Source organism: Sturnira hondurensis, unplaced genomic scaffold (genome assembly GCF_014824575.4).
Source record: "Sturnira hondurensis isolate 20B ecotype Veracruz unplaced genomic scaffold, ASM1482457v3 Scaffold0017746, whole genome shotgun sequence".
Taxonomy (NCBI): Eukaryota; Metazoa; Chordata; class Mammalia; order Chiroptera; family Phyllostomidae; genus Sturnira; species Sturnira hondurensis.
Genome location: NW_028090377.1, coordinates 476,417 through 489,192, shown reverse-complemented (window position 1 = coordinate 489,192; position 12,776 = coordinate 476,417). Strand labels below are relative to the sequence as shown.

The following is a 12,776-nucleotide window of genomic DNA, read 5'->3' as shown; positions in this document are numbered from 1 at the left end:
CTACAAAATATCTACATCAAATTAGTCAACATTTTCTTTTACATAGGATTACGTGTTCTTAGAGTACTTCATGTGTATACCCTTGGACATGGTAGATGCTCAATAAATACTTCTTCAGTGAATGGTTATTAGGCTGTCTCTTCTAGTAGCAACAGATTCTTGAAGGACAGATACCGTGTCCTGCCGATCTTATTACCCCTCGTACAGAGAAGATGCTCATGGTTATCTAGGCTACCTTACGGCTAGAACACCAGACCTTGCTCGAAAATGGTTCTCAAAGATGCCATGCTCTCTGCTAATGGACTGGAAGGTTTCTATCTAAATGCACACTGATATGACAGCTGCCACAAAACTGTTTTCAATGAGGTTAAAAATAACTAAGTGCCACTAAAGCCACCTTATGGAAACAAACAAACAAACAAAAACCCCAACCAAATAAACTTTTTGGCCAACTCAATACTTAAAAACAGGATCCTGATCACCTCATTATTACCTTATCATAGTGTAGCATGGGAGCTGGCACACAGTAGGAGTTCAGAAAAGATCGCTGATGAGTTAAAAAGAAGACTGGGTCAGCACTTACTCTACTGAAGACACAGTATAGCCTTCCCATGAGAACCCGAGGCCCAGCTTCTCTCATTCCCATGGAAGGGAAGGAGAAGGGCAGGAAGGCTGACCTAGAACTTCAAGGGACAGGCTGTTGACCCTGCCTGTGGACCTGGACAACCAATGTGGCAGCCCCCCTGATCCAAGACCCTTGCTTTGACCACAGACTCAGGTAGAGCTTTCCAGAACCCATGTTACACCTTCACACCATTCAATTCAGAGATGTTCAAATGTCCAATTGTTTTATAAATGTCAATTTTATAGTTTGTTGGAATTATCTAAATCAGATTCACATATTGCTACTGATTATGTCTTTAACATAATATGGTAAAAATAATATGGGAGGTGGCGGGGAAGTGGATGGGGAGTATAAAGAAAACAATGTCAGCTATGTGTTAAATGTTGGGGGGCAATGATGATACATGGGAATTTTTTATACCATTTTATTTTTAAAAACAAACTTTTAAGAATCTGTTACTCTGTTTTCTACAGACTCAACAACATTCCATTTGAACCTCCTCTCCTAACTCGAAGAGCAGTAACATGCTAGGAGAGACCTAGAGTCCCTTTGACACGTCCAACAATTACTCTAGGCTCACACTCTCCCCACCGTCCCTACCCTGCCCCCATCTTAACCAAAGCAGTATGCTTCCAGCTCCAGGGACCCTCTAGGCAGGACTGGCAACAAGAGGAAGGAACATGCTCTTGTTCCTTGCTCTTTTTGCCTCTTAGGCAGCTATGGTTGGCCTACTTGGTTGGCCAAACTTGGTCCCTTTGTGCGCTCATCCCTACACCTGCTCACCTCTCCTCTGCCTTTCCTTCAAGATGTTAAAAACTCGCAATAAAAAACAAATACAAAATGCTGTAATTAATAGCCAATTCCGAGCCAACCCAGCATCTCTACTAATAAACCTCAACACTTACAAAAAGAACAATAAATTCTGCTCCTCTCTGGTTCTGAGGTGGTCTCTTTTATACACTCTGTGTGTGTGTGTGTGTGTGTATGTATGTGGCTACGTGTGTCTACGTATATATTTATTTTCCTTTATTTCCCATCCAGGGAGGGGCAGAATAATGAACTGCGTGCGTCAGGGAAGATGAATCTGAGATACTAGGGAGCAGTGCAGTAAAAAGATTAAAGTGTTATTATTGTTGGTTTTTTTTCCCCCATGGTCCATTGTGACAGCTCGACCGTCATCTGTAAAAAATGTCTCAGCGAGAGATAATCATCGGAAACTCAATAAAGCGTCAGGGAGAGCCTCAGCCCCCATCAATCACCGGGTGCCTGGAAAATTTCAGCCCTCTGTCTCCCTTCCTGCTATCCATATAAATGTCTCTAATATATTTTGTGTGGTGTGTGGGACCCATCCCTGATTTGGAACTTTTGATGAAAAAATATTTATACACAAAATATGTAAATCAGTTAAAAATCACAAGACTAGTTCTTTGCTACCCCATCCCATGTTTTCTTATTTTTATAAATGCATTGAATTTATTCTTTTTAATAAAACATGTCAACTAGTCTATCTCCCTCTCCTAGTCAAATATATATACACAGGTTTGGAGGGCTAGAAGGATGAACACAATTAACCTACTGGCTGATACAGTTAATCTTGAAGTTGACCAAAAAGCCTGACGGATTGACAGTATATTGCCTGTCCTGGTGACTCCACAGTGGCCAGCACCGCTAAGAAATGACATGGAGAACCACTGGCCCTGGAGGTGCAACAAGGCTCTGACAATGATGAGGAAGAGTCGGGGACATTATAAGAAATAGTAACTTGCCCAGTTTTTGGCCTGACAGATTCCCAAGCTTTTTAAGACTCTGGACAAGCTGGAGGTTCTGAGTACACGTGGGGAGCACAGAGGCTGACCTGGTTGCTGGGTTCTCTACAAGGGCAGGAGACAGTTCTGCTGGTACTTAGCATAATCTCTGCCTCAATGTCCGTTAGGGCCTGCATCACAGGGTTGTAGCACATAGTATCAATCAACTTGCCAGCGGCTACTACAGCTATCACCACCATCAGCTCCTTATTATCGCCCCCCACATCTGCATCCTGGAAGGAATCAGTTCCCGCAGTGCCCTCTCCTTTAGGACCTTCAAGGCTTCTCTCCATCAAAAGGATATAAAGTCCAAGCATTTGAAGAGACCCCAGTTTATTAACTGCTCATAACTCGATAATATGAATCTTTTGCTGTGTAGATGCTTCACCCTGAAAAGTTCATTTGTTTCCTATCTCTGAATGTTTTGAACATAACACACCCCTTCTCTGCTCACATCCAAATGCACCCACCTACAGGCCCTCCATTAAACCTTCTTATACTTCAAGGCTCAAATACCATTTTATTTCTTTGACTACTTGAGCCAGAGATTGTCTTCTCTGAGTTCTGGTAGTTCTTGTTATCTATACCTCTGACTGGATCCTTGTTGAAGACTGTCTTTGTAATGTATTCAATCTTAATTATTACTAATTACTATTTTTGCTAGTACTTTTTATTTGCAGAATGCCTTATATTTTCCCAAGTTAGTTCTTTCATATGTACTTCAATTTATCTTCATATTAAACCTACGGTATACAGAATATTCTCTACAGATGAGATAATCAAGGTTCAGATGGATAAAGAATTGCCCAAGGTCACACAGTTAGGTGACAGACAGCCATTCCTAAGACTCTGAATAATGTTTCGCTCTTTGTTGGTAATGGTTTGCTACTGCTGAAGAGCATCTGGGAGGCTGTGCCAAAGACTCTGAAGTTCCACAACAGTATGATGAGGATAATGATGATGATATAAAAACAGAAACTTATGTCAATGATTCCTTCTATGTTCTAGTTTTAGGGATAAATATACTATCTCTAACTCTCCCAACAATCTTTATTTTACAAAAGGGAGACAGAACCTCCAAGAGGTGCCGAATTGGCTCCAGGTGTCAGGGCTACTGTGCTGTCCACCCAGGTGAAGCTGAAGTGGCAAAATAAAATCTCTTTCAGGGAGGAGGCATTCCAAATGAGGTTTTTAAAGCAGCTCAAGCACAAGGCCACAAGTACCACCTGTAGTCTGGCACATGCTACTCCAAGAGTGAGGGTCTGTTAGTAATGCAAAATCTCAGCTCTCGCCCCAGACCTACTCAATCAGAATTTCTGGGAGTGGAGCCCAGGAATCTGTTTTCACAAGCTCTCTAGGCAACTCGTATTTCCTTAGAAGCCTTATTCCTCCCGTCTGAGTTTGTGCTCTCCCAGGGCATACATCCTCTTTGCTGTGACTGGGTAGGGCTGGGCACACAGTGGGTGCTGGGTGGTTAACTTATACTAAACATATGAGCTAGGATGAGACCACTCCTTGGCATGTCATGGGGTGGGTGAGAAACATTAAAGAGCAGTTCCATCACCAGCAGTGGGGACTCCTAACCACCTCCTGAATTCCAGGGCACTTGTCCACTGGTTTGTTATGCGCCAGCTTGCACTGTCCTGTCTCTGCATCTGCAGACCCAGAGATGGGGAGGTCAGCTGCAGCAGGTGAGGACCTGCAGCCCCTAGAGCTGTAAGAAGGGGGTCACATGGGCTGTAGTGATGACTATGGTAGGTCCAGCCTGGAAAGCCAGGGCCTCTTTCCCCAGAAGGGCCCTATGCCAATCCAGCTTCTGCACAACTCATCTTTATTCAGCTGCCATTTGGAGCTGAGACGAGAAGCTGATTTATAGTCTTCTCTGGCCACGTTTCTGCCGTGTTTTATTGTTTTAATTGTACATATGAGAGGCGCTCAGAGTGCTCGCTTGCATTTCTGACAGCCCCAGACACCCAATGTTTATAATAGTTACTTATAAGCAGCCAGCGGCATCCCTGGCTGGGCAACTTGTTTTCTGTTACCACTTATTTACTGCCACCTCTACCTGAGGACTGGGGCCTGCCACCCATCAGCCAGCCACCAGTGGAGCTCTCCTGGAGTGGGCATGGGTGGGACCCAAGGCACTGAGTGGGATGTGGGCAGGACCAGGGAACGAGCTGGTAGAGCAGCAGCCGTGGTCCCCATGCTCCTCTCCACATGTGTCCCCTCGGTGTGCCTTTGCTCAAGCTGTGTCCCCTGCTTAGAATCTCCTTTTCTCCTCCCTCCTCTTCACCCTTCAAAGCCTGGGTAAAATCCTACTTAAGTATATTACTTGCTCTGATGGTAAGCACAGTTTCTAGAACATTAAAAATCACACGCTGACACAGACGTTTGAAGGCCATATAATCCAAAGTCCTAGGGCAAGAATACCCTTTACAGAATCCCTGATTGTCAGACATCTAGTCTCTGTCAGTGCCCCGTGAGTGGTGAGTTGCTCAGTACCTCTAAGGCAGGTATTGAGCCTGCTTCACACTAAGCCAAAACCTATTTTCATAAAGAAATATTTCATCAGCCCTGGCTGATGTGGCTCAGCGGACTGAGTGCCAGCCTGCGAACCAAAGGGTCTCCAGTTCAAGTCCCAGTCAGGACACATGCCTGGGTTGTGGGCCAGGTCCCCCGTGGGGTTGCATGAAAGGCAACCACACATTGATATTTCTCTCCCTCTTTCTCCCTCCCTTCCCCTCTAAAAATAAATAAAATCTTTAAAAATATTCTTCATCAAAGGTTGCTATGTTCGAGAGAAAACTGAAATTCACTTGCTAAAGAACACACAGCTAGTAATAGCTTAGAGGAACACAACTGCCTGGCACCAATGCCTGACCTTTCTCCATGATACCGTCATGCCTCTGAACGTGCCGCTCTGAGGGTGAGAGAGAATGGACAGAATGAACAGCCAGGCCAACAAGGTTTCTACCCCAAACATTTCTGCATTGCCTACTCCGGCAAACCTACCCAGAAACACAAACACTGACGGAAGACACTGTGATATGCCGAGCTAAGCAGGCTCCTTTTACTTCTTCTCCCCCGCTGCCCCCCTCCCCTCCCTCCCTCCCCCACCCCGCCCCGCACCGTTCCAGGTTTACTTGGCGTTTTAGTTGGTACAACACTTGGCTAGCTAGCTGTGTTATTTATATGCAGACTTTTCTTTTTACGTTATATAGCAATGTACACTAATCTGATTCATATAGTACACAAAATATGATCCTTAAGAACAGTTATGCACAAGATATGCAACACTGGATTTATACACTGGATTCCAGGATGAATGACTGGAGGAAAAAAAGTTGGAATAGGCACGTTAGGTAAAGGAGCCACAAGTTACGTAACACAGTGAACACACATCTAGTTTGAAGGGCAACTGTGGAGTGCACAACACTGGCAGTGGAACTACTTCACACTAGCCAGGTTAGGACTGCACAAGCCAAGTACTGTCCAGCATCAGGACAGAGATGCAGCACTTTATGAACCATTACTATTTCTACCTTTAGGCAACTGATGTTTTTAGTCACAGATCGATTGAAGAACAACACGCACAATCTCTAACTAAAATCCAGTTGGCCTAGACAGCGAGGCGGCACATCAGAAGACCTCACAACGGCAGCTCCTCTGACCCCACAGCGTGTCTGCACTCTTCTTCAAAGGGGCCTCCCCTCAGGTGTCAGGGTCACCTTGACAACATCTGAGATTCCGTTCTGCCCCAAGATGCAAGGAACCAAGGCAGATGACTTATTTTATTCCATAGAGACCCCTGATTGTGGTGGAAACTGGATGCGCCCGCCTGTGATTCTTCATTATACTTTCTGCTAAATCTGCTCAGATAGTCCAGTGGCCTGGGGTGTGTAGTGCTTCAGTCTGACCACCTCATAAGCACTGTCAACCACCTGTTTGTGAACTCTGCATCAGTGCCTAAATCAGGGTGCAGAATCTTTTAGGGAAAAGCTGGCAGCATCACCCCACTCCACACATGCACACGAGAGTCTCCATGCTCCCTAAGGACCCACCCACGACAGCTTAATGGGTGAATTGCCAGCCTTTCCCCCATTAGGTAATGGAACTGGGCTGAACCCAGATTGCAACCACTTCCAATAACATGGTTTTTGGGGACACTGCTAATCTTCCAAGCCATGTAGGTCAAGACATCGACTGGATTGGGAACATTAAGCAGTTTGCAGTTGGGACTATATTTTACATTAGGAACGATGAATTTAAAGATGTTCACACCGGATCAAATTAAGACATCTTTCTCCTTCTTGTTGATGTGCCCCAGCTGTGGTAATAACCAGCTTGGAATTCGCAGTTACATTACAGTCTTTGCCAGAGATAAATTTTGGTGTTTTAAGAAAAAGGCTACTATGTTGGAGATCCATCGTCTTTCCCTTTAATTTGTCCATGACATCTACAAGAGCAAGTTCATTTGCCAAGTCCTTCATTAAGGTACTGATGGCACAAACCATGCCAACAGCAGCAACCCCGACTATAATCTTACTCTGGGGGCTCTGTTCCTCCTTAAGAAGATTCACAGTCAGCTGATCCTTGAGAGTTGCCATACTGGATTTAGAACCAAAAGGGACTGGGTGTACATGGTGGGCAGGCACTGGTGGCACATGGTGTTGGAACAGGACTTGGCCCAGCTGCTCCAGTACCAGGCTTCTTATTAAGGAGCCATGGCCATATGCAAAACAGAAGCATTTCATTAGAAATGGGGAAACCAATTACAAAGTCTCAGCAAGGAGGGCACATAAGTTTCTTCCCTCTCCAGGCTGTGACTGTTCTGAGCAGGTAGAACAGGTATACAGCCTCTTTGAGAGAATACAAGGCAACTTCTCCAATGCCCATTGCCCTTCCAACAATGCCACTTGTCAGAATTCTCTTTCCTCTTCCTACCTTAAAGGAGGATAAGTGAAGAATGAACCCTCTTGTCCCCCTCTTACTTCAACTTCTTTCCTTAGGCAGGTTCAATCGCATCCAGTTTTAACTCCCAAGCAAATGCCGGTGACTCCTAAATCCCTATCTCCCACAGACTTCCCATTTGAACTCCAGAACCACACACCTGCTGTTCACCCAAATCAGAAATCAAGGTGTCTCCATGGGGGCTTCCTTTTCCACCAATTTGCACAGTCTACTGAGACTGAACCCCCTCTAACATTTTTCTAACATCTATTTTCTCCATTCCCAAACATCACTTTAGAAATCACCATAAATGACAGATGCATTTTGGGGGAGAGACACACAGCTTTTCATCCAATTCTCAAAGGGGGGTACTTCATCCCCTAAAGATCAAGAGTCACTGCTAATCTCTCTTTTCCAATTCATCTATTGTCTTGTCAGAATGGTCCATCTAAAGTGCAAATGTAAACTGAGCATAATCCTACTTAGAATCCTTTGATGGCTTTCAGAAAACAGTGTGATTTCCGTAGAACTGCTTTATAAAATCCTTGCCATGTGGAACCCCAATTCCCTCTCCACTCTTACTTCTTGCTATTCTTCTCAGCACTGTGGCAGATAATGCTACCTCCTGTCATCTACCCACCCTACGTCTTTGTATGGGTTGCGCCTTCTGCCCGGAAGAAGGTTCATCCCTGTTAGTCTACCTGGTAACTTCTGACTCATCTTTAAAATCCAATTCAAAGTCACTTATCCTGTGATACTTCCCAGACACCAGCCTGCTGTGAGGAAGAGCTTATCACTAACTCTATCAGGGTTACCTACATCCTTTGCACGCCTCCCTTTGCATTACCACTCTGCACTGTGGTGCCTTGTTCATAGATCTGTCTTACCTGACTAGGAGCATCGATGAGGGGCTAGACCACGTGAATTCAATTTTGTATGCCCAGCATTTGGCACAGTGCCTGATACTCAGCAAATGCATGCTGAATTACAAATAAGTAAAACTAACAAGCAATTACAACTGTAGAACACTTTACAATTCACACATCACATACTCGATCTCTCGATCTGTACAATACTAATTAGGTAGACAAGGGATATACATTACTGGGTTTTAGGGAAGTCTTGCCAAGGTCACAAACTACAACTTAACCACCCCCCTTTAGCACTTAGCACAGGCTGAGGCCCACAAAAATATCTATTAGAAATCTGACGGACTTTAGTACTGACTCTATGCTCCAAAAGTGAAGGACTGTCCAACCTTACTGAGCATGTGACTTTCCTGTGAATTTGCCTAGATACACTCCGGGCAGGGGACTTTCGTACCTCTTGTTCTACTCTACCCGCCTCACATTCTCTTAAGTCAGACAACATCCCATGAAAAAGCCAGTCCAATCCAAAGAAAAGAGAATAACAGGATTCTCTTGTTTCTGTCTAGTTCGTCCATGAGAAAGATCAAGAGCTGGGTACTGTGCCTTGCATGTAGTAGGCAATCAGTAAGTATTGGTTGGATGGATGAACTGATGAGATATCTATAAATGGAAAAAGAAAAGAAAAATACAGCTAAGAAGGAGCAAAAGGCTTAGTCTGCTAAGGGGAGAAGAAAGCCCTGAGATGATACTAAAGGACTGTCACTCTCTAGCCACAGAGCCCATGAATTTAGAGAGCAGAATGTTCAGGGCAAAGGGGAACTAGCCAGAACATAGCTGTAAGGAAGCAAAAGGTGTTTTACTAACTAACGCAAAGAGGCTCCAGGACACACCCGAACAGCGGGGTGTGTTCCAGGATGTGGTGTAAGAGCAACAAGGTTAGTCAGGCAGATAGCCATCTGGACAGTCACTAGGGAGGGAAATTTTACCCGTGCACAAGCTCAGGGAGCACGAGCCAGTGCACGCCCCTGTGCACGAGCTCAACTGACCAATCAAGTAAAGGAGCACGAGCCAGTGCACGAGTTAACTCACCAATAATCAGTAACCCTATTGTGCTGCTGAGCCAACCGCTAACCGCCACATCTGCTTCTGTATCCAGCTTGCTTGCGCGCCTCCATAAAACCCTAAGCCGGTAAGCGTTTGGCGAGACTCTCATTTGCAGCCCTTGTGGGCACCGAGTCTCTGGACACTTTGGAGAGTTCGCCCCTGCGCAGGTTAAACTTGGCCAATAAAGTAACATCTTTGGAACCCCGAAAGTCTCCGACATTTGTTCTCGCAGTTGGTGAATGCAACACAGAACACACCCAAACTGATACACCAGGGGAAGGCAGATGAGCTGCCAGTAAACCATGATACACAAAGGTAGTCTGGAATTTTTTTAAAGAAGTGAAGAGAGAGGAAGATCTTACAAGCTACAGAACAATGAGCTTATCAGTGATTCCTGACAAAAACTTCTAGAATTTTTGACAATTCTTAAATACTTAGGCACTAGTGTGGGTTCCCTAGGGAGGACACCAGACCTTGCCAGAATAACCTAACATCCTCTTGGGAAAGAGTTCCTGGGCAGGAATATATGACAAATGCTAAACATAGTTTTATTTTAGCAAGAAAGCTGAGGAAAGCTCTTAAAATTTTGTGGACATGATAAAGAAATGAAGGATAGAAAAGGATTAAGTTTGGCAGATTTACAGTTGTGAACATTGAATAATGCTTCAAAATCATCTTGATCATGTGCTGTGCAGCTCTACACTTTCACAGAATCCTTATAAACATTTCAATCAAACATTAGCACGAGCTCTGACTGCTGTGGCTCAGTTGGTTTGGGCATTGATTTGCAAACTGAAAGGCTGCCAGTTTGATTCCCAGTCAGGGCACATTCCTAGGTTGCGGGTTCAGTTCCTGGTTGGGGTGCGTACGAGGCAACCAATCAATGTTTCTCTCTCACATCAATGTTTTTCTCCCTTTCTTTCTTCCTCCTTTCCCTTCCCTCTAAAAATAAATAATATCTTGAAAGAAAAAAAGACTGGCATGTAAAGTACATGATGGCAAGGATCCTGCCTAACTCAAGTGTCTACAACAATAATGTTAGAAATGTGATCACTAAGAATTTTTTTATTAATTTTGAACAAAGGAGTCCATAGAAAGTTTGTTCACTAAATTTGTAGGACATGCCAAATAAGCAGAGACTCCTAATATTTTTATCTTTATTTCATTATGGGTATAATGACCATTTCCAATATTTTTGTTGTCTATTTACCTACCTACTTACTTACCTAGAACGTATGAGGCCAACATAAAGAGTTGGAAAGATTCAGGAGATGACCAAAAAAAAAAGAAAGAAAAAGGAAGGAAGGAAGCAGACATGGTTTTAGGCACTGTTGAGTTAGATAAGATCCCTGGCATCATGCACTTTATGTGCTAATCTTTAATTCAAATGGAAGGAAGGAAAGGGGGAAGGGAGGAAGGGAGAGAAGAGAAAAAAGGAGGGAAGGAAGGGATGAAGGGAAGAAGTGAAGGAGAAAATATCTAGAACAAGTATACAACAGACAATGAGTCAAGTCCAGCCTGTTGGCTGTTTTTGTAATCAAAGTATTATCGGAAGCACATTCAACTGTGCATTGTCTACAGTTGCTTCTGTGCCACAATGGCCAAGCTCAGGAGTCACAACTGAGACTGAAGAGCTCACAAAGCTTAAAATGGTAATTAGCTGTTTTCAGAAAAAGTTTGCTGACCAATGATCTAGAATATTGACTATAAGCATCAACCTGGACAGAACTATTAGAACACAAGGGTACAAAACTTGAATGCAGGGGTGGAGGTGGTGCAACAGCAGACGTTGGACTATATGGCTTCCCAGCTCTGAGTCTACGAAATCAAAAATGCTCAATGAGTCCTGCTGGGATCCTGAGAGCAGCTGAGAAGGCACTCAAAAACTCCTTCCCTCTTGGCCCTGCCTTCTCAGCAAACGCTCCTCCTTGCTATTTGGTAAGAGCACCTGAACAGAGAAGACAACAGAGGTAAGCAGCAAAGCTGTGTCTCCTATCAGGCTGTAAATACAGGGCAAATTTGGTGCTCACGAAACTCTTGTTTGAAGCATAAAAGTTAACACAATTCCTCCAGTTCAGTGGGGACTACAAGGAGGCATAGGTCATGGCCTGCACATGGACCTGTCAGCTGAGGAGGAAAGAAAAGACGTGGGCAGATGAGAGTTCAAATAACCACAAAAAAGGCCAAGATTTATAGAACATTCAAAACAGCAGCTGAAAGCATGTTGCAATGATTGCCAAGGACAGTAAAGGCTTTGTGGAGGAACTAGCTGCAGCAATGGAGCCTGAAAGAAAAAGTGGGTGTAGAGAAGCAAAGAGGGGAAGGGCAACTTTACACTGCATCCGGGCAGCAGTGCTCTCATGCTCTTGACATTCCCCTCCTGTTGCCAATTTGAGAAAACTTGCTGGAGCAGCAACGACACCTCCACCCACTGGGCTACCACACTCGCATCAGTCTGGCAACTTCCCCAGCAGCTCTTGGTCCCCTTGGCTGAACCTCCCTCCAGGTCAATGTTCTGACCCTCGGGTGGTCAGCATAGCTGTCAGTTGCCCTGACCTCACTGCCAACCCCAAAGCAGACACTGCCCAGCTGCTCTGTTGCTAGAAACAGAAAGAAATCTCAGCCTCTGCAAGTAGTACAGGATAATGGGCAGGAAGGAGGCCAGTCTAGAGAAGCAAAGCTCAAATATGAAATACTCATTTCTGTCTGCAGCCAAAGCAACCTGCCTTTTTCTAGACCCCACTCTGATGAACTACTCACCAGAGGCAACACAGACTGACTTGCCCAGATAACCTCCAACAGACATGTGACCAAGCCCTGGTAGGTCACATGGTAGGCCTTGCACGCTGCCACTTTCTTTTGGAGAAGCCCAACCAACCACCTCCACAACACCCTGGGGAGACACTGATGACCACCCCATTTTATAAGCACAGACATCAAGGCACAGAGAAGGCCCACTATTTGTCCTGGGTCACACAGTAAGTTAAAGGGCCAGTCCCAGAGATAGGATTGCATTTTACATATAGGAAGAGGAAAAAAGCAGTATTCAGAGTAGTGCTGAGGAATTTCTGAGGCTGAGGAAACCAGTGAGGCTGCTTTCCAGCTCTGGGGCAGAGATGGGACAGGGTAGGTTTGCAGCAAGTAGAGAAGGAACAAATCCACATTCCACGCAGTTGCCTCAATTATTCTATGGAAACCTGCTCCCCACTGTCCTCTCACCTGTGGCTCCACAGGCTGAGGTGCTTTTGCAAGAACACCAGTAAGAAGGTTCCCCTCACCTTCACCCCATTCACGAAGTCAGGCCTCTAATTTATTCCCCAAGACCTCTTTAAAAAAAGATTTTATTTATTTAGTTTTAGAGAGAAGGAAAGGGAGGGAAACATCAATGTACAAGAGAAACATCAATCAGTTGTCTCTTGCATA

At 44.7% G+C, this 12,776-nt stretch overlaps 1 protein-coding gene and 1 pseudogene across 1 annotated transcript in view; both read right to left on the bottom strand.

Moving 5' to 3' along the window:
* Positions 1 to 12,776, bottom strand: part of CLPB (ClpB family mitochondrial disaggregase) — a 147,308-nt gene that overhangs the window by 80,504 nt on the left and 54,028 nt on the right. The window lies entirely within an intron of this gene.
* Positions 6,107 to 7,037, bottom strand: LOC119002618 (L-lactate dehydrogenase A chain-like; annotated as a pseudogene).